Source organism: Heteronotia binoei, chromosome 13 (assembly GCF_032191835.1).
Source record: "Heteronotia binoei isolate CCM8104 ecotype False Entrance Well chromosome 13, APGP_CSIRO_Hbin_v1, whole genome shotgun sequence".
NCBI lineage: Eukaryota > Metazoa > Chordata > Lepidosauria > Squamata > Gekkonidae > Heteronotia > Heteronotia binoei.
This window is the reverse complement of record NC_083235.1, coordinates 49,630,062-49,651,674: the sequence shown is the minus strand read 5'-3', so window position 1 is coordinate 49,651,674 and position 21,613 is coordinate 49,630,062. Positions and strand designations below refer to the sequence as shown.

At 42.0% G+C, this 21,613-nt stretch overlaps 1 protein-coding gene across 2 annotated transcripts in view; it reads right to left on the bottom strand.

Annotated features, from left to right (window-relative positions):
• CEP112 (centrosomal protein 112) overlaps positions 1-21,613 on the bottom strand; it is a 507,150-nt gene that overhangs the window by 302,672 nt on the left and 182,865 nt on the right. The gene's annotated exons all lie outside the window — the stretch shown is intronic.

Genomic DNA, 21,613 nt, shown 5'->3' with positions numbered 1-21,613 from the left:
AGGCACCCCCTCTCCCCGTACCCACTGCCATCCCCTCCTCGCAGCTGCCCGCCACCATTTGCCTCCCTGCCACCGCTCGCCACCATCCCCTCTCCACAGCCGCCCACGGGCCACCGTTCGCCTCCCCATGGCTGCCTGCTGCTGTCCCCTCCCCACGGCTGCCTGCCACCGCCATTCACTTCCCTGCAGCTGCTCATTGCCACCCCCTCCCCACAGCCGCTTGTCCACCGCCGTCCACCTCCCCATGGCCACCCGCCACCGTCCCCTCTCCACAGCCTCCCACTGCCATTTGTTTCCCCACACCCGCTGCCATCCCCTCCCTGTGACAGCTGCCAACCCCTGGCTCAGCAAAGTCCAGGGGTGTGTGGCAGTAACGTCATTATGAAAATATCAATGGGGGGGCGGAGGTCATGCATTAGGCATAGGGGCACAGACACCCCCAGCCCCGAGCCTGCCATTGCCCCAGGGAGATCACAAAAGCATTGACTTGCAAACTGTTTATTTTGGCTGGTTTGTGTGTATGTGTGTGTCTTCACTTTCATTTTAGTAGAAGTGCAGCTGCTGTGGAACTATTTAAATGCAAAAAAAGAGGAGGAGGAAAACAAGACAGTATTCAGGGGTGCAATTGCACTGCTGTATTTTTATTTATCTTTAGGGAATGGGAAGGTCTCCCAGCTTCAGCCCCATAATCCCCAGATATCTCCTGAGTTGGACCTGGCAACTCTACCCGCTAGTGAAACCATTTTATATCTTATTTATTTTAATAAAAGGCTTAGGCAAGTTCTTTACTCTCATACTGAAATTAATAGAAGTGCTGAAATTTGCTTGGATCATATTCCATCTGTATCTGTTTTTCTCTAATGCTTACATGCATCCTGGCACAACAGGCTTGCCACAGCCATCGATGAGATCACTCCCAGGAGCCCTCTATGCCCTCGTACAAAGCTGGCGCCCTGGTATACACCGGGACTACAGCAGATGAAACGGAGGCTGGAGAGGCAGTGGTGGCAAGCCCGTGACGAAGTGACAGGAACAGCTTATAGATCATATATGAGAACCTATGAGGTGGCAGTCAGGGCCGCTAGAAAAATATATCTTACAACCATGATTGCATCTGCGAACTCGCGCCCAGTGCAATTATTTAGGACAATTCGGTCTTTAACTACTATACCGTGGAGTATTCCAAATGCTAGGGAATTGGATATAGACTGTGAGGCATTTGTGATCTTTTTAGCAGATAAAGTCCTGTCACTCCGTCGTGACCTCTCTACCACCTTGGAAACAGTAAGTGAACTCAATACTCTGAGCACGTCTTCTAGTCAAGTTTTGGATTCTTTCACTCCCCTCAGCCTGGAGAAAGTTGACAGAATTCTCTCCACTATGCGCCCAACCACCTGTAGGTTGGACCCATGCCCCTCCTGGCTAATAAAAGCTGGCTGAGAGGAGCTACGGGTCCCCCTAAGAGAAATTTTCCCCCAGCCTGTTAAAGAGTCCATGGTTCGCCCTCTTCTAAAAAAGTCATCTTTAGACTCGGCTGAATTGGCAAATTACCAGCCGGTGTCTAACTTGCCGTTTTTAGGCAAATTACTGAGAGCGCTGTGGCGATGCAGCGTCAGCTTTCTGGATGATGCTTCTGTGTTTAACCCACATCAATCCGGTTTTCGTCCAGGTCACGGGACGGAGATGGTTCTGGTTGCCCTCACAGATGAACTCCAGAGGCACCTGGATAAAGGTGGCTCGGCAGTGCTGATGTTGCTAGACCTGTCGACGGCTGCCCCTAGCTGGTGGAATGAGCTGCCGGAAGAGATCAGGGCCCTGAAAGAGCTTACAAAGATCCGCAGGGCCTGCAAAACAGCACTCTTCCATAATGCACTTTCATAATGACAACATCTGCAGCAGCGGGATTGGCCCATAAAAACATCACCAACGGTCTACCTCTCCATGCTGTCGCGATCCTAGGACCTCTTAGAATGGCTAACCACCATTCAGCTCACTGTCTGAAACCATGATACCAATACAAGTAGATGTTTTTAGAAATTGTTTTTATGTTTTAAGTTTTTATTGTTGTTTTATTTTATTTGGTCACACAAATGTGGCTCTGTGGCCTCTAATTTGTGAGCTGCCCTGAGCCTGCCTTGGTGGGGAGGGAGGGATATAAATCAAATCAATTTAAAAAAAAAATTAAATTTTGTCCAGAGCTGGTCACCATGCCATAATGTTAACAGCTTAATTTTGTTAAGGATAAAAATATGATGGTTTAATTCTAAGTGCATTCATCAATACTAATTAAATGGAATGTAATTTTTCTGATGGCAGTCACAGAATCATAGAGTTGGAAGGGATCTCCGGGGTCATCTAGTCCAACCCCCTGCACAATGCAGGAAGCCCACAAATATCTACCCCAAATTCAAAGGATCTTAATCGCCGTCAGATGGCCATCTAGCCTCTGTTTAAAAACCTCCAAGGAAGGAGAGCCCACCACCTCCCAAGGAAGCCTGTTCCACTGAGGAATTGCTCTAACGGTCAGGAAGTTCTTCCTAATGTTGAACCAGAAACTCTTTTGATTTAATTTCAACCCATTGGTTCTGGTCCTACTTCTGGGGCCACAGAAAACAATTCCACACCCTCCTCTATATGACAGCCCTTCAAGTACTTGAAGATGGAGATCATATCATCATATCCATTATATTTTCTGTCAAACTTTCTCACATTTTTTTTCTTCACAGACAGGTTTGATTCACTTGCTATCATTAAAAAAGTTTGATCCGAATAAAATTATTTTGTTGTGTAGAAAGTCCTTGTATCACCACAGTGGGATGGATCAAGACTGTACTCGATTTTTAGTCATATAATTCCATAATACTAGCACATAATACTAAGAATTTAATTTCCAAATATGGTTATTTGTACTACCAGCATAATTTTTATTTCTGAGTCATGCATGTGTTCAAAAATGCCTGTAAAGCACAAATGCCTCAGTTATAAATTCCTTTAAGAACTAAATTCCCTCTTCTAATTGACTTGAATTATGAACAGCTCACTAAAGACTAGGGGGGTTCTCTTCTTTAATGAAGAAAATTGAAAGATCTGAAGAGAAACTGGTTGAAATCTCGTTCTTGTACCACCAATCTTTAGTGTTATCAGGACCAATTCAATAAATATTTGGGGACTTTGGAGTGCAGGCAGGAGTCTTTGGGAGTGGACAAGCACAACTGAACTCCAAAGGGAGTTCCTATCACCACATTTAAAGGGACCACACACCTTTCAAATGCCTTCCTTCCATTTGGAAATAATGAATTGGACCTCCTGGTCTAATCCTTTTGAAACTTGGAGGGTGTTTTGAGGAGAGGCATTGGATGCTATGCTGAAAATGTGGTGCCTCTACCTCAAAAACAGCATACCCCACCCCCCAGAGCCCCAAATACCTGCAGATCAATTCTCCATTATATTCTATGGGAATCGGTCTCCATAGGGAATAATTGAGTGCCCTGCTGACATTTCCTTCCTTCCCTCCCCCCCTTTTTGATGACCCTGAAGCGGGGGGAGGACCTCCAAACCAGGGAAACTCCCATCCCCACCTGGGGATTGGCAGCCCTACCAATCTTTCCTTAGGTCTTTCCATTTTCTGTAGTATGAAGGAAGACCCCACATGGCCTTCAGCAAGCTAATCACAATCCTTGCTCAATATAAATTCCATCCTTTACCTCTTTTTTTATTTCTTACTAAATTTGATAAACAGTTCAATCTAAAATTGTAAAATATTAAAATAAATGTACATTATATGAGGAAAAAAACCAAGAAATACATCTGGTGCTCCTTGGAGGAAAAATGAAATACAAATGTAGAGAGCAACCAAGTTTTTTAAAATAGAACTACTTAATGTAAAATTTGGCAACAGGCTTACAATTTTGATAGCAAAGAGTAACAGCAAGGAAAGACACCAGAAACAAGGACAGAATGGGAGCAAATGAGTAATACCCACTTGGGCTTCATTTAATTTGGGATAACAGCTGAGGCATTGAGCCGAAGTTTTGTGCTGTTAAACAGACCTGTCTTTTTCATATTTGTTACTGTGTATGTTACTGCCACTGTACACATAATAAATAATAATACTATATGGTTGCTTTTAAAATAATAAATGATACCATTTCTTTACAGGTATAATATGGTCATTTTATTCTCACTGGTCAACATAAATATAAATTAGTGCTAAATGAGTGGGGTTCATTTATTTGATCTCTCCTGTTGCTATGTTGGCCTCTTTGCTCATCTGGATAGCCTTGAACTTTATTAAGTCACTCCATGAAGAACCTCCAGTCCATATGCCATTAGGGTTGCCAAGTCCAATTCAAGAAATATCTGGGGACTTTGGGGGTGGAGCCAGGAGACTTTGGGGGTGGAGCCAGGAGACATTGGGGGCAGAGCCAGGAGCAAAGGTGTGAGAAGCGTAATTGAACTCCAAGGGAGTTCTGGCCATCACATTTAAAGGGACAGCACACCTTTTAGAATGCCTTCCTTCCATAGAAAATAATGAAGGATAGGGGCACCTTCTTTTGGGGCTCATAGAATTGGACCCCCTGGTCCAATCCTTTTGAAACTTGGGAGGTATTTTGGGGAGAGGCACTAGATGCTATATGGAAAATTTGGCATCTCTACCTCAAAAAACAGCCCCCCCCCAGAGCCCCTGACACCCGCGGATCAATTCCCAATCATTCTCTATGGGAATCGTTCCTGGAGGTGCATAATGGCTGTGGGGGTGGAGCTTCCCCCGCCGGCCAGCTGGCTGGGGGAGGGAGGAAGCCTGTAAAACCAGGGGATCCCCCACTGGGACCTCGGGATTGGGAAGCCTATATGCCATACTCTAATTACCACTAACTACTGAACAAGCCAAAGATAAAATCGATTCCAGAATCATCCATCACTACCCTCAGAGAAAACCCTGAACTTCTACAGCCGTTGTTGAAATACTAAATGCCTGTTTACATACAGAGAAGAGGTATTATTGTGCATGCAGTTGGAGTTTTCTTTGAAGTACTTTCCAGCAGCTGTTCTGACAGTATATGAGACAAAACATTGCCTGCATGTTTTAACTATTAATTAATCTTAAGAATTCTCCAATACTATGGCAATAGCCTTATTAATTTATTCTGATGGAGTATGCAAGGCTGATAGTGATTATGATAGGGAGAAATGATTAGAGCACAAAAACAGTCAACAGGAATGACACCAATAGAACAAAAAAACTCTGCATCTAAATTTTAAAATTCTAGCTAGTGATGACCAGACTTGAGCTTTGGCAAAATAAAAACCAAATGGCAACAACAGTAAAGAGACACTGCAAACCCTCTAGGAATTGACACATTTGGTAACCATAGCTGCTACTCAGCCAATCAGTGCAAGCTGTTCCCAGCTACCATGCTAACTGCATGAATTCATCACAGTTCACAGCAGTTTGTAATAACGATGCTCACTAACATCACTTCGCGAACCATGAATCAGACAAAGTTCATCACAAAATTTGGTTTGTGAGCCAATTTGTGCCCATGCTTACTCTCCATATTCCCAGGTGTCTTTTTGTAGCAGGAACTCCTTTGCATGTTAGGCCACACCCACTGATGTAGCCAATCCTCCAAAAGCCTACAGGGCTCTTAATACAGGGCCTACTGTAAGCTCTTAGAGGATTGGCTACATCAGGGGTGTGTGGCCTAACATGCAAAGGAGTCCCTGCTACAAAAAAACCCTGAGAATGATCAAATCGTCCACTACTAGAAGCCCATCTCTCCCGGGGGTATCCTCAATACATGAGGATATTGGTCCATCACTCAGGGAAGATGTCTTTTCTGAGGGATCACATCCTTCCTTCTCTGATGCCTTCTAATCTTGAGACTCTCACTCTCTGCAACAGCAGAAGAGCTGTCAGCACAGGAGTGGAACTGTTCTGTTAAGTCCCCGAGGGTCTCTTCCCCAAACCTCTCTCTCTGCCTTGGCTTCTCTAGATTGGCAACCCTACCTTCATGGGAGAAAATCTGCTGCCTGAGAGCCACAAGACATGAAAATGACATCAGAGCAGAGGAAGGGCATGGTTTGATATTAGGAGTTGACAGGTTGATGGGAAGAACAAAAAAAATGGATTGAAGCATTATGTATAAGAAGTAAAGATTGTTCCAAATTGGTCTGGGGAAAAAATCAGGGTAAATGTGTCCCCTTTCAAAAACAAACAAAAATGCTGAAAAACCCTAGTGAACCCTATGGGCTCCAAAACACATGTGGAAATCAGTAAACCCCCTAAAGCTGCATGAGGTCTAAAGCAAAGAAAACCACACATGTGGGGAATGCATACAAAAAGGAAAATATTCTCTTAATATTGTTGCATATTGAAAATTAGGGCAAAATTAAGAAAAATGTGCCATTTTCATCCCTTTTCTTAGATACAATAGCACAAAGAAAGTTGTGGAGAAATGCCATTTTAGTCTATGGTTATCTGGGAGTTGGCAGGATGAGGCCATCAAACTGGAGTCAGACTTTGACCTAGTCTATTCCTTCTTCCTCCCTCCCCTCCTGTCTGGAAGCAGCAATTCTGAGGAGGCCTCCTAGAGACAGGAAGTCTTTCAAGCTGGTCTCCCTGAAGGCTGCAGGAGGGAAAACCAGTTCCTGGGCAGGAACTGGGTTTTATATTGAAGATTTTGGGTGGGAAAGCCCTCAGTTAAAAGTTGTCAGGGGAAGCTGACAGTCAGTTCAGTTTGAATTGGGCTTTGAATTCAGTCAGTTGGGTTGGTGAGTCTGTCTGTTCTGGATGGTATGGCCAGGGCAAGTATTATATTAGGGGAAGAAGGAGCGTTTTTCCCTACTTTGATTTATTTCTTCTGTTCACTATTCTAAAATGCCTGTATATAGTTGTAAATTTTAAAAAAAATGTTTTGTCTTGTTAAAAGGTAGTACCACATAGTTTCCCCAACCGCCTTAGACCACGCTACTGCAAGAGGGGAGTCCAGGGAAGGGGGAAGGTACACAGTTGGCAAGGGTGCCAATCCTCCAGGTGTCTCCCAAAGAAGGACTCTGGTCTCTGTCATAATCAGGTGCTGGGTTGGCAGAGGACCTTGAGGCCAGGCCTCAGAACTGGCAAGGGGGATTGGGAGTCCTGTTCCTCTCAGTCAGGAACCCCTAAATTGAGCAGGTGGTGGCAGCGTGCCCTAGTGGTGGGAAGAAGATAAGCTCCCTTCAGGAGTTGGCAGCTCAAAAGGGAATTGACGGGACCGAGTCTGAAGGCAAAATCGGGCCGGTTCCGTCACAAAAGTATTTGCTTTCTGAAAATTACTATTTTTGATGGCTGGGAAACACTTTCTTCTGGGATCAGGTTGCTGGGGTAACTTTCTACTGAATACTCAAAAAGGGTATACCGTTAGTCCTCCCAGATCAGCATTAAGAAGACCAGACACCACTAAAATTAATTCAATCACTTTTGCATTCACTGGCATTGCATGGGGTTCCTAGTTAGCCTGACTTATTCTGATGGTATGTTCTTGAGATTACATTTCCTCATTAAGTGAACCAAAAGAAGCTGGAAGATAACCTAATAACAATAGGGATTTGAATGCATTATACGTTAAATTAACCATCTTTAATGCACTACAATAATAAATAACATTTTTCATTAAAACACATTTCAGACACATGGCCTTCCCTCAGTGGTATAACTTATTAAAATGCACACCTTAAAATAAAATTTTACAGAATATATTTCTGACCTGTGTTAAAACCTGAAAAAAGAAGAAATGGAGGGGAGAAGATTAAAAAGATCGTTTGGATTAATTCTTGTGTCATTTATAAAGTTTAAAAGTATAATTTCCAAAATGTTAATCTATATTATTCAAACACACAAGTGTGTGTATTTTTTTCAAGTTTCACACATCCAGTCTACCTCCTCATTCAGACCATAAGGCATGGGTGTCAGATTCATTGTTACGAGGGCCAGATTTCACACAAATGGAACTTTGCGGGGCCAAGCCATGAGTGTAATAAAATGTACTGATAGGTAGCAGAGATATAAACTTTATAAGGATATAGATAAACACAAAGATATTATTTTTAGCTTAAAATACAAACATGCTTAAAACTCTTGTGATATTTTGTTTAAAATTGAAAGGTGGGGAATAGTGGGATTTGGCAATGCAATTTTTAAAATAAAACATCAAGAAAAAGCACAAGGATCACAGCAGAAACTAAAAATATAAAATGCTCTGAATCTAGAAAACATGGAATGGCTGGGCATTGCAAGCTTCTCCCTCCTCCCCAGGTCTTCTCAGATTGGCAATAACTCTCCAGTATAATATGGCTGTGCGTTCCCAGGTTAGAGTACTCAACAGGCACCAGTTCTCTGATCCATTCAGCACTGACAAGCTGGCTTAAAGCATCAACCCTGGCTTGGTGTCAGGGTGTGTGGTCTAATATGCAAATGAGTTCCTACTGTGTGAAACAATGGTGATGTCAGGGGTGTGGCCTACTATGCAAATGAGTTCCTGCTAGGCTTTTTCTACCAAAAAAGCCCAGGCCATAAGGTATCTATGATGGCCTCTCACACTTCCCTTCCTCAGAGGTAGATTTTCTCTCCAAAATTTTGCTCCTTTCTGTGACTGAGCCACCTCAAATAACATGGTTTTCTTTGTCTTTAAAAGACTGTCTGTCCCACCCCAGCACAGAGTTATAATTTGGCTTTTAGCCGAGCCCTGGAACCTGAGGATAGAATAAGGAGCCCTCTTGGGTTAAACCCCTCCAAATAGCCCTTGAGGTGGTGTAAAAGTTAAACAGAACTAAAGATTGTATTTAAAAGTCAGCTGAAGGTCAGGTGTAATCAGCACAGGACTGATTAACTTTGAGGCAAAAATCAGTGGTTGTACAAATTGTAATTCATTGTACATGCAAATGAAAGTCATTTAAGATTATTTTCTTCATTACTGAGATCTTAATATCGAGAGTGTTTTCCAAACATGACAATGTTTCTTAACAGTTTCCTATTTCTCCTCTTGTTTCCTTGAGGCTGGTACCTTCTTTTAGCACCTAGCTCCCTTCCTTTTAATTCATAATCTCTATCTAACTCTTGAGGTGTCTCGAGCAGTTTCCTTTCAAAACAGATGAGGGATCTCCTCCTCCCAGAGATAACGCTCCCTGTTTAACAGAGCAAGGATTTGTCTTATTTCCCTAGAAGATATGAATGAGAGTCTCATCTGACTACCCAACAACCTTGACAAATCTCATTCCAAGTTCTTGTGTCTGTGTAAAACTGCTTTCAGCACAGGCTGAGAAGCAGTCTCTTTCATTTTTTCAACTGAATCCTTCCTCAGAGCAGATTTGCAATAGTTAAGGTACAGAATCGTCTCTCTTGTCTCAAATCAGAAATCTGTCAGAATGCCCATTCCCCTCAGCTCTCAGCTAATAAAAACTTCTGCTCTTAGTTGGAGTTGGACAATCAGAGTGCTTGGGCTAGCCTGTCACTCAAAGCTCTCCATTCTTGAGGAGAATACTCTGATAGTGCAACATTTTGAAACCTGTTTTCAGGGCTGTCCTTCACATTATCAAAGCATACAATGTAAACATCCAGAAATTAGATTTGATGTCTTCGTGGCCTTGAAGCATTCAGATAAACAACTTAGAGTCTGGGTCACTGAGAATCTACAGATGTCAGATCTACAGCTGTACTGGCTTCAAAAGAAGAGACAAACCTTCTAGATGTTTATATTTCACTCTTTAATGCTTTAGAGTCTGAACAAGGAAACAGACTGGATGTGTTACTTGGGAAATAGCTGAGTCACTCTGCACATTAAGTTGATACTCTTTTTTTTTTTTTTTTGACGTGCCATCATATGGAACTGTTGCACACACCATCAGTTCAGAGAGTTGAGTCCCCAGCCCAATTCAAGAGGCTCAACAGCCAGAAGTCTAAGTGAGTTGATTCGGAGATCCTTTCGATATACAAGAGGAAAACACATCTCTCTGTACCAACAAATGTCTGCTCCGAGTTTTCCTCAGCTTTTCTTCACAAAACATAACATATTTATACAATTTTGATAACAAAGCAGGTCTAGTTGATCGGTCAGAAAGTTCTCACTTCTAGTCTTTGAGGCCACCTTTTGGTTCAAAGAAATCCGTCTCTGTTCTGGGAGATGGATCACCCAGGATGAGGTAATTCCTTTGGAGTTCTTTTTATCTGCGCTCCTCAATTCCTGCTTTCCTGGCATCTGGGCCAGGAATTCTGTGGTTATGGTGGTCCTCCAAGAATGTGCGTATAGCCAAGGGGTGTTTGTACAGGTTCTTTCTCTAGATTTTTGGCTTGGTTCCAGAAAATGTGTCAATAAGCAAAATCTCTACTGTGTGGGGTGTGTGATGACTTATCCAGGCTGGGGGAGTCTCTCTAGAGGTAGGAAGAAAAGTTTTCCTCTTCAAAGGATGTTTACAAAACATGATGACCTTCACACTGTCTAGCTGCAGCTAAAGGAAAAATTCTAAAAAGCGCTTTGCAATATGCTCAATAGAAATCATATCTTTCTTTGTTCTGAAAAGGCTTAATGCTAAGACCACTGAAAAGGCTTAATGCTAAGACTAATTCATATATGTTAAGGCAGGTTCTATTATTAGAGTTAGTGCAGGCTCTATTATTAGAGTTCAGCACTCTGTGCATGTTCTAGTGCAATTCTGAATCTATATTCTACAGAACAATGCATCCTTCAAGTACTTCATCATCTTCCATCCCACTGCCTAATACAAATATGTGACAGGAATAGGGATTACTTCAGACAGTTTCGTGTAATGATTAAGAGTGGCAGACTCTAATCTGGAAAATCAGGTTTGACTCCCCACTTCTACACATGCAGCTGCTGGGTGGCCTTGGGTCAGTTACAGTTCTCGCAGCTATTTATCTCAAGAACAATTCTCGAAGAACTCTCTCAGCCCCACCTACTTCACAGGGTGTCTGTTGTGGGAAGAGGAAGAGAAGGAGATTGTAAAGTGCTCTGAGTTGCCGAACGAAGGGTGGGATATAAATTAATCTCATCTTCTTGAAAGTGGATATACATACCATAGATCAGGAATGGCCAAATTTGCTTAACGTAAGAGCCACAGATGTAGGAAGGCAGGTGGTAGGTAAGAAGGAAGGGAGGGAGGGAGGGAAATAGGAAGAGGGGGAAAGAAAACAACTTTTACTTTAAATGCATCCTCCAAGCTGCCAGCTGGCTTGGCTTGGAGAAGTGGTTTAAAGATAGTAATGCCTTCTCCAAGCCAGCTGGCTAGGCAGTGGGGGCTTCGAGAGCAACACAATATGTGTGAAAAAGATACATGTGGCTCCCAAGCCACAGTTTGGCCACCCCTGCCATAGATCTATGATTCATTTTAATCTTTCTTACAGAGATTTTGATAATTTTCTAAAAGGACTCCCCCCATAATTGGCCTATCTATATCTTTTGCAATATTTTTAAAATCATTATGCTTTAAATATTTGGACCATGAACAACAACCTGAAAAATTATTTTGATGGTCCTAATTTAAACGAGTTAATGAACTCGCCCTACTTCTTCTGTGTTTGAGTAAAATTGATTAAATTTTTTGAAAGCTACACTTTTAAATTTTATAAATGACTCACAATAATTAAGCCAAATTATCTTTTTCTTCTTCACCCATTTTTTTCAGGTTTTTTGCATTTTGAAAAATTTAACTTTGTATGTGTATATTTTAATAATTTACACCACTGAGGTAGGCCATGTGGCTAAAATGCATTTGGTTTTAATGGAATTTTTATTAATTGCTTGTAATGCATTAAAGCTTTATTACTTTAACACAGGGATAGCCAAACTATGGCTCGGGAGCCATATGAGGCTCTTTTCACACATATTGTGTGGCTCTCAAAGCCTCCACTGCCCCACTGACTGGCCTGGAGAACACAAAGTTAAAGTTGCTTCTTTCCACCTCTCCTCCCCAGTCTATTTGCCTTCCTTTCAGCTCTCAAACATCTGACGTTCATGTCTTGTAGCTCTCAAACATCTTACATTTATTCTATGTGGCTCTTGTATTAAGCAAGTTTGGCCACCCCTGCTTTAACATATTGTAACCCAATGGAATTTATAATATTCTTATGGTTTTTTTCCAACTTCTTTTAGTTACCTGTTTTTTTTTCTCGGTTGAAGGGTGCTTTTTTGTGTGTGTCTCCCCCCACCACCACCTATTTTGGTTTTACTATATTTCATCCACCTACATTTGTAAGACTCTTCCTAAATTAGGAAGCTATTTATTATACTTTGCTAAACATTTGAATGTGGGAAAGGGACAGCACACCTTAAAAGGAGGTAGCACATCTTCTTAGGGACAGTCAAAATCTACCTGAAAGCTGGAATCAATCAATTTAAAATTACCTGGCAATTTCTGTCTACATAATTTGGCCACTTGAAAAAATTGCTGCAGCTCACTTTTTTTTTCTTCAGTGATGAGTAATATTTTTTTCATCCTTGGTTTCAACTGCCTTCAGTGGTTTTATAAACAACTCTGCTCTAAGCACACCAGAAGCATGATCAGGAATCATATCCCAGGATAATCATATCCCAGTCACACATTCTTTTGGTCAGCAACGTTGCCTGCTACTGACCTAATTTCAACTTGGTCTCAATCCAAAGCAAAGTCATCACTCGTTCTCAGGAATGCGTTTCTCATCCCATCTGTCAGCTTATCTCTCCATCCCACCACCTCCACACACCCAAAAGCAGAACAAAATTTATAGTGAGCTATTTTCAGAGCTATCACCAAGGCTTCAAACCCTTTGCTGGGATTGCCACTGACCTCTGAAGTTTACAGCATCAACCAAGGTGACTGAAGGTGAAGCGCAAGTTGCTTCTAAGGCATAAACTAAAGGTTCCTTTACCATCTCCATTATTTTTTCCAGGACTACTATTTTTGCGCCAGATGGCTTTCTCCTGTTTTCCTGTTCTGCTTTCAGTACTTTGGCAAAATGTATTTAGTTACTTTACATGCTGCGCCTTTCTGGCCCAAAGAGGCACAAAAGGCAATTAAAAATTAAAGCGATAAATACAACTACAAACAGCAAATATCATTCAGAATATAAAAACCACCTTTAATCTGCTCCAAAAGACCTGCAGCTATAGTACCTCCTGAGACAGGAAGTTCCACTGCTTGGGATTAGCAAAAAAAGGCCCCAATGGGGCAGAAAAGAGGCATAAAATTTTATAAATAAATGAGGATATGCAGACTCATACAGGAACATCTCATCATCAGTCCCATTGCTCAAGCAGTTTGTTAAGTAGCCGTGGTCCTTCTGGACCCAAACTGGTAGACTGGTCTCAGCTAGCATCTAGAAATAAACTGGAAGCCAGTGCAGCTGAAAAAACATTGGCTTTAAGTGAACAATGCCTCAAGCCTGATCAAGTTCAAAGTCTACCTCAGACGGAACAGGCTAAAGTAGTCCAATCTCAGTGTTACCAAGACATATACAATAGTGGCTATGTCTCCCTTCTAATAGAATGGTAAAAACTGATGATGTCTGCATGTTCTCAGAAATGTTCTCGAAAGTAATGCTAATTAGCTGATATCATTCAGTGGTTATCTTCTATGACACAGTCCCTCAGTGCATACTTGTAACATAGGAGATGAATGCATGGCTCATGAGACCAGTGGAAGAGGAAGTAGAAGAGGAAGTCAACAAAACTACGATATGCCAGCAAAAGCAGAGTTCCTTGATTTGAGAGATTACCTGCTATTCAAATACACTTGTTGGTAGTTTAGGCTGAGTTTAGCAACTCCAAGAAAAATACTCCATTACACTTATATTACAGATATTTTCATTTAAAAAAATTAAATTTCAACATTAATTGAGCTCATACCAATTATATAACTTCTAATCAGTGGAAGTCTTTAGTGCAAAGAACTCTCAGTTTTTGTAATACACTCTGGGATTAAATCAGTGTGAATCAAATCACTTAAATTCCATATATCATGTGAGATAGTGCTTTTTTAAAAATTAAGCTGTGGATAAATTTTAACATGTATAATACTTCTGCAAAATTTTAACCAAAATCTGTAACTAGAATCCAACTGCCATTTGTGATTTAATGTGGAAGGCTTCATTTTCTTATAAGGAAGGAGACAGTTTGTTGGGGTGTAACTGTATACCAATATATTATTTATTAATTAAGCGGTGATGCGACTAGAAGCTGTCAAAGGAATACATCAAGCCACTGATGGACCTCTGCTCCATATTTTTATCTAACCCCCTCTTGAAGCTGGCTATGCTCGTATGCTTGTAGGTTATTCATTTAAGTATTCTGAGCGCTCCTCTTCTACCTATTACTTTGTTAGCTTCCACCCTGGTTTTCTGCAAAAAGCCGTAGCCTGAACTTTCAAGACTCAAATTGCAAATAACCCTTGACTACGGGCTTCCACATTGTGGGAACAATAAAATTAGTCTTGACCCCAAGTATAGACTGATGCTGGGGAAATGGAGATTGCAAGATCACACAATATCATGGACAAGTATTTTGCTGGGAGCAACATTCTGCTCTTTATTTCTTTGACTACAACTACTTGTCAAGTAATAAATTTATCATCTTGGTTAAGAATCACATATATTGTGATGGAGAGGAAATCTATAGGCTTATCTTACTCTGTTAATGCCCTTGCTCTATTGCAAAGAAAGTATTTTGATAGCTATTGTTTCTATTGCTCCCTCATTATATTGAGGCAGTTACTGACTTGCAGAGTATTTTAGGGTTCACTTAGTCCCAGCAGTAGATGTAAACTAACCAACCCACCACCATCTATTCTAGTTTGTCAAATGAGTCCCTAAGTGCTGGGCCATAGAGAAGGGTAAAAATTCCTGGGAAACCCAATGGAAATTTAATGCCTTGTCCACATCAGTTTGCACAACTGCTGATGTTTAATTAAGAAGTATCCTCCTCCTAACAGAGCACAATGATCCATATATCTATGATTCATAACCTCTACACAATCTCTACCACACTGGAAGCCTACCTTCAGCTCCTCTATACCCCATAGGTAATAGTTTCAGCTACTGCTGAGTAGCTGAACTACACCAGAGATCTCTTTTTCAAAAATATTAAACAAAGCATAATTCGTAGAAGCAATTACATTTGAACATGGATTTGTGTACTTTTGTACTGCACATCACTTAAAGGCTTTTATCATTAGCTTTTGTACATAAGAACATAAGAGAAGCCATGTTAGATCAGGCCAATGGCCCATCCAGTCCAACATTCTGTGTCACACAGCGGCCAAATATATACACACACACACACACACACACACACACACACTGTGGCTAATAGCCACTGATGGACCTGTGTTCCATATTTTTATCTAAACCCCTCTTGAAGGTGGCTATGCTTGTGGCCGCCACCACCTCCTGTGGCAGTGAATTCCACATGTTAATCACCCTTTGGATGAAGAAGTACTTCCTTTTATCCGTTTTAACCTGTCTGCTCAGCAATTTCATCGAATGCCCACGAGTTCTTGTATTGTGAGAAAGGGAGAAAAGTACTTCTTTCTCTACTTTCTCCATCCCATGCATTATCTTGTAAACCTCTATCTGACCTTTAGATAACTGGTAGGCATATCCAATCCTGGAGTACAAAATCAGATTCATACAATCAAATTAAGAAAATAGACCTGCTGTGATGGCAAAAGTCTTTTACTTTTGTTTAAAAAGTGTCATATCCAGGATCATTACCATTCTTAGCATAACTTTCTTGTTCTTTTCAGTTACCTCAGAGAGCTAAAGTATTTTCAGATTTTTACACACACACCCACACAAGTAGGGACACACAAGAAACTTGCAGAGGTTGAATCCCATCCCCCCAGACTCTTTTTGCTTCCTTCCTTCTCCCCACACTCCCTCTCATTTTCTCTCCTCCGTACCTGTTTTCTCTTATTATCCATCCCCCTATCCCCTGCTGTCACCCTTTTTCTTTCTGCATCCCCGATGCCTCATAAGAACATGAGAAGTCTTGTTGGATCAGGCCAATGGTCCATCCAGTCCAACACTCTGTGTCACACAGTGGCCAAAAAACCCCAAGTGCCATCAGAAGGTCCACCAGTGGGGCCAGGACTACTAGACGCCCTCCCGCTGTGCCCCCACAAGCACTAAGAATACAGAGCATCACTGCCCCGGACAGAGAGTTCCAACAATACACTGTTGGGGATTGGGGCATTGGCAATGAGAGAGTGAGAGTGTGTTTCAGGAGACAAATTCTCTGACATGAGGATACATGTGAAGAGGAAACTGAAAGGAAAGGTAAATAGAGACAAAACCCTTGGGGAAGCTTGGAGGCTATTTAAAACTACAATCCTAGAAGCTCAAATAAAATATATACCACAAGTTAGGAAAGGCACAAATAGGTATAAGAAAAAGTCTGCATGGTTAACAAACAAAATAATGGAAGCTGTAAAAGGTAAGGATTCCTTTAAGCAGTGAAAAGCTAGTCCAAGTGAGGTTAATAAAAGGGAACACAGGCTGTGGCAAATCAAATGCAAATCTGTGATCAGGCAGGCGAAAAGGGACTATGAGGAGCCTATTGCAAAAAACATAAAGAACAACAATAAAAATTTCTTCAAATACATTAGAAGCAAGAAACCAGCCAGGGAGGCATTGGGGCCCTCGAATGACCAAGGGGTAAAAGGATTACTGAAGGAGGATAGGGAGATGGCTCAGAATGCATTTTTTGCCTCTGTCTTCACTGTGAAAGATGAGAAGTGTTTGCCCACTCCAGAATTGCTAATTTTGGAAGGGGTGTTGAAGGACCTGAGTCAGATTGAGGTGATGAGAGAGGAGGTCCTACAACTGATAGACGAATTAAAAACTAATAAAGCCACCAGACTCGGATGGCATACATCCAAGAGTTCTGAGAGAACTCAAAGGTGAACTTGTGGGTCTCCTGACAAAAAACTGTAATATTTCATTCATTCATACTGCCTCCATTGCTGAGAACTGGAAGGTAGCTAATGTCACCCCAATCTTTAAAAAGGGTTCCAGAGGAGATCCAGGAAATTACTGGCAAGTCAGTTTGACTTCAATACTGGGAGAGTTGGTAGAAACCATTATCAAAGAGGGAATGAGTAGGCACATTGATCAACACAAGTTACTGAGGAAGACTCAGCATGGGTTCTGTAAGGGAAGATTTCGTCTCACTAAACTGTTAAGAGTTCTTTGAGGGGGTGAACAAACATGTGGACAAAGGGGACCCAATAGATGTTGTTTACCTTGACTTCCAGAAAGGCCCAGATAGCAGCCACTGCCAAGTCCGCATTTTTTCATCTTAGGCGGGCAAGGCAGTTGGCTCCTTTCCTGGAGGACGACGACCTGGCAACAGTGATCCATGCAACGGTCACCTCGAGGTTGGACTACTGCAATGTCCTCTACATGGGGCTGCCCCTGTGCTGAACCCGGAAGTTGCAGCTAGTGCAGAATGCCGCTGCCCGGCTGTTGTTAGGGCTCCCTAGACGGGAGCACATTCAGCCGGGGCTTCGGGGACTGCACTGGCTGCCGATAACATACCGAGTTCGGTACAAGGTGCTGGTTATGACCTTTAAAGCCCTTTATGGCCTGGGACCTGCCTACCTTAGGGACCGTCTCTCCCCACATGTTCCCCAGAGAGTGCTGAGATCGGGGTCTCAAAACCTTCTTACGATCCCTGGGCCAAAGGAGGCCCGTCTGAAAGTGACCAGAGACAGGGCCTTCTTGATTGCAGCTCCCTGTTGGTAGAATCAGCTCCCGGAGGAGGTGAGGGCCCTGCGGAACCTTGAACAGTTCCGCAGGGCCTGCAAAACAGCCCTCTTCCGGTTGGCACATAATTAATTGTTATCGGAATGCCTGAACATTCAAATCTCGAACATCAGATTATTCAATACTGGAATATTGAAGAATTGATTTAAGGAAGGTAGCATAGTACATACTGAAGTGAATTTTACGTGTTTTTATGTATTTTATAAGTATTTTATGTATTTTATTGTATAATTATAATTACTAATGTATTATTAATGTATTTTAAATTGATTTTGTTAGCTTTTTGTGTTGTGAGCCGCCCTGAGCCCGCCTCGGTGGGGTAGGGCGGGATATAAATTGAATTTAAAAAAAAAAAAGCTTTTGATAAAGTTCCTTATCAAAGGCTCCTTAGTAAGCTAAAGTGTCATGGAGCAAAAGGACAAGCCCTCTTGTGGATCAAAAACTGGCTAATTAATAGGAAACGGAGAATGAGTATAAATGGGCACTGCTGGGAAGTCTGCACTCACTCTGGTGAGCATACATGGTGGGGCTTCTGTGCGTGTCACCGTTGAAAGGGTGCAAAAATATATTTAGCTTGATAGGTTACCAATCAGGATAGGTGCAGGAACCATATTCCCATGGGTGTGATGCACAGAGACCACAATGAAGATCAAATAGTTAAAGAAGGTGGATGACTAAGAAAGAAAACGGCTTTTGAACAATTAATAATGGGAAATTTAAGACATCTATTAGGAAAAAAATATAAAATATTACTGCAACATGATACTGGAACAGAGTAAGTAAATTGTGTGATAAAATGGATGCAAAATTTTGGAGAAAATTTTGGAGAAAATATACACAGTATGTCACAGAAGTGAGTACACCCCCTCACATTTTGTAAATATTTAAGGATATCTTTTCATTTGACAACACTGAAGAAATGACACTTGGCTACAATGTAAAGTAGTGAGTCTATACAGCTTGTATAACAGTGTAAATGTGCTGTCCCCTCAGAATTACGCAACACACAGCCATTAATGCCTAAACTGCTGGCAACAAAAGTGATTACACCCCTAAGTGATAATATCCAATTGGGGCCCAAAGTGTCAATATTTTGTGTGGCCACCATTATTTTCGAGCACTGCCTTAACCCTCTTGGGCATAGAGTTCACCAGAGCATCATAGGTTGCCACTGGAATCCTCTTTCACTCCTCCATGAGGATGTCGCGTAGCTGGTGGATTGTTAGAGACCTTGTGAATCTCCACCTTCCATTTCAGAATGCCCCACAGATGCTCAATAGGGTTTAGGTCTGGAGACATGCTTGGCCAGTCCATCACCTTTACCCTCAGCTTCTTTAGCAAGGCAGTGGTCGTTCTGGAGGTGTGTTTGGGGTCATTATCATGTTGGAATACTGCCCTGCGACCCAGTCTCTGAAGGGAGGGGATCATGCTCTGCTTCAGTATGTCACAGTACATGTTGGCATTCATGGTTCCCTCAATGAACTGTAGCTCCCCAGTGCCGGCAGCACTCATGCAGCCCCAGACCATGACATTCCCACCACTATGCTTGACTGTAGGCAAGACACACTTGTCTTTGTACTTCTCACCTGGTTGCTGCCACACACGCTTGACACCATCTGAACTAAATAAGTTTATCTTGGTCTCATCGGACCATAGGACATGGTTCCAGAAATCCATGTCATTAGTTTGCTTGTCTGCAGCAAACCGTTTGTAGGCTTTCTTGTGCATCATCTTTAGAAGAGACTTCCTTCTGGGATGACAGCTCTGCAGACCAATTTGATGCAGCGTGCGACATATGGTCTGAGCACTGACAGGCTGACCCCCCACCCCTTCAATCTCTGTAGCAATGCTGGCAGCACTCATACGTCTATTTCCCAAAGCCAACTTCTGGATATGACGCTGAACTCGGACACTCAACTTCTTTGGTCGACCATGGTGAGGCCTGTTCTGAGTGGAACCTGTCCTGTTAAACCGCTGTATGGTCTTGGCCACCATGCTGCAGCTGTTTCAGGGTCTTGGCAATCTTCTTATAGCCTAGGCCATCTTTATGTAGAGCAAGAATTTGTTTTTTCAGCTCCTCAGAGAGTTCATTGCCATGAAGTGCCATGTGGAACTTCCAGTGACCAGTACGAGGGAGTGAGAGCAATAACCTGCTCCCCCTTCACACCTGATACTTTGTACCGCTAACGAGTCACATGACACCAAGGAGGGAAAATGGCTACTTGGGCCCCATTTGGACATTATCACTTAGGGGTGTACTCACTTTTGTTGCCAGTAGTTTAGACATTAATGGCTGTGTGTTGCGTAATTTTGAGGGGATAGCACATTTACACTGTTATACAACCTGTAGACTCACTACTTTACATTGTAGCCAAGTGTCATTTCTTCAGTGTTGTCACATGAAAATATATACTTAAATATTTACAAAAGGGGGGGGGGTACTCACTTCTGTGACATACTGTACATGAGTCTGTGGGAAAATCTCTGGATTACAGAAATTAAGTTTACTGAATGTCAAATATTAAGGGAGAACTGGTATTAAATGTTATTTGGATGGTCTATTACCCCTAAACATACAGCGAGTAAATAAAGATTATGAGAAGTTATCAAAGATTTCAGGTTTTCACGGCTGGTAACATCATTAGGGTTTGTAGAGTCTTTCGGGATCAAGTGCCGTGTTCTACTGGAAAAAGTTTTCCTTCCAGACGTTTCGTTCTCAGCTGCGGAGAACATCCTCAGTGGCGTTGCAGCCGGAGCAGGCGCTCAGACCTTCTTGGCTGCTGTGCATTGAGTGGGGCCAGGGCTGCTGGAGAGCTGCTATTTGTAGGCTGGAGGGGGTGTGATGAAAGGGCAATAGGTTTGTGGGTGTGCCCATTGTTTGGTGGGGCTTCCTGGAAGGGTAGTGATAAGGAAACTGGCTGTTGAATGTGACCATTGTTCTGTGTTAATTGCTGGGAAGGTTGGAAGGGGTTTGAAGATAAGGAAGATGGTTGTTGACTGTGCTGATTGTTCTGAGACTTTCTGCAATTTATAGTCTGTAGGGTGTTTTGCAGAGCTGGGTACCAAGATTGGTGGATGAAAATGCCTTCTTCCTTTCTGTTAAAATTGTGCTGGTGTTTGCTCCGGCTGCAACGCCACTGAGGATGTTCTCCGCAGCTGAGAACGAAACGTCTGGAAGGAAAACTTTCTCCAGTAGAACACGGCACTTGATCCCGAAAGACTCTACAAACCCTAATTATGAGAAGTGTTTGAAATGTCAGAATACAGCTGCAATGTTCTATCATATGTGGTGGAAATGCAAGAAAGCAAGGAAATATTGGATAGAGGTACATGAAGAAATGCAAAAGATACTAAAACTTAAGTTTGCGATGGACCCAAGAAGTATGATATTAAATATCATTCAAAGCAATTTTACAAAAACACTGTAAAGTGAACTATTTAAGTATATGGTGACAGCGGCAAGAGTAATATTTGCAGCAAAATGGAAAGCAGTGAAATGTGCAGATTTGAAAGAATGAGGGAATAAACTGAATGAATATGCAAAAATGACAAAGTTAACATTTCTTATACATAATAGACTGACTTCAGAATTTCAAGAACAATTGAAAGTTTTTTAAAAATTATATAGCTGAAATTCAAGAATAAAATTAAATCAAAACAGAGAAAGAAAGATGATAGACAGATAGATACAGGGATGGAGTTCTAGCAGGAGCTCCATTACATATCAGACCACACACCCCAGATGTAGCCGATCCTGCAAGAGCTTACAAAGCTCTTTTTTATAAGCTCTTGGAGGATTGGCTACATCAGTGGTGTGTGGCCTAA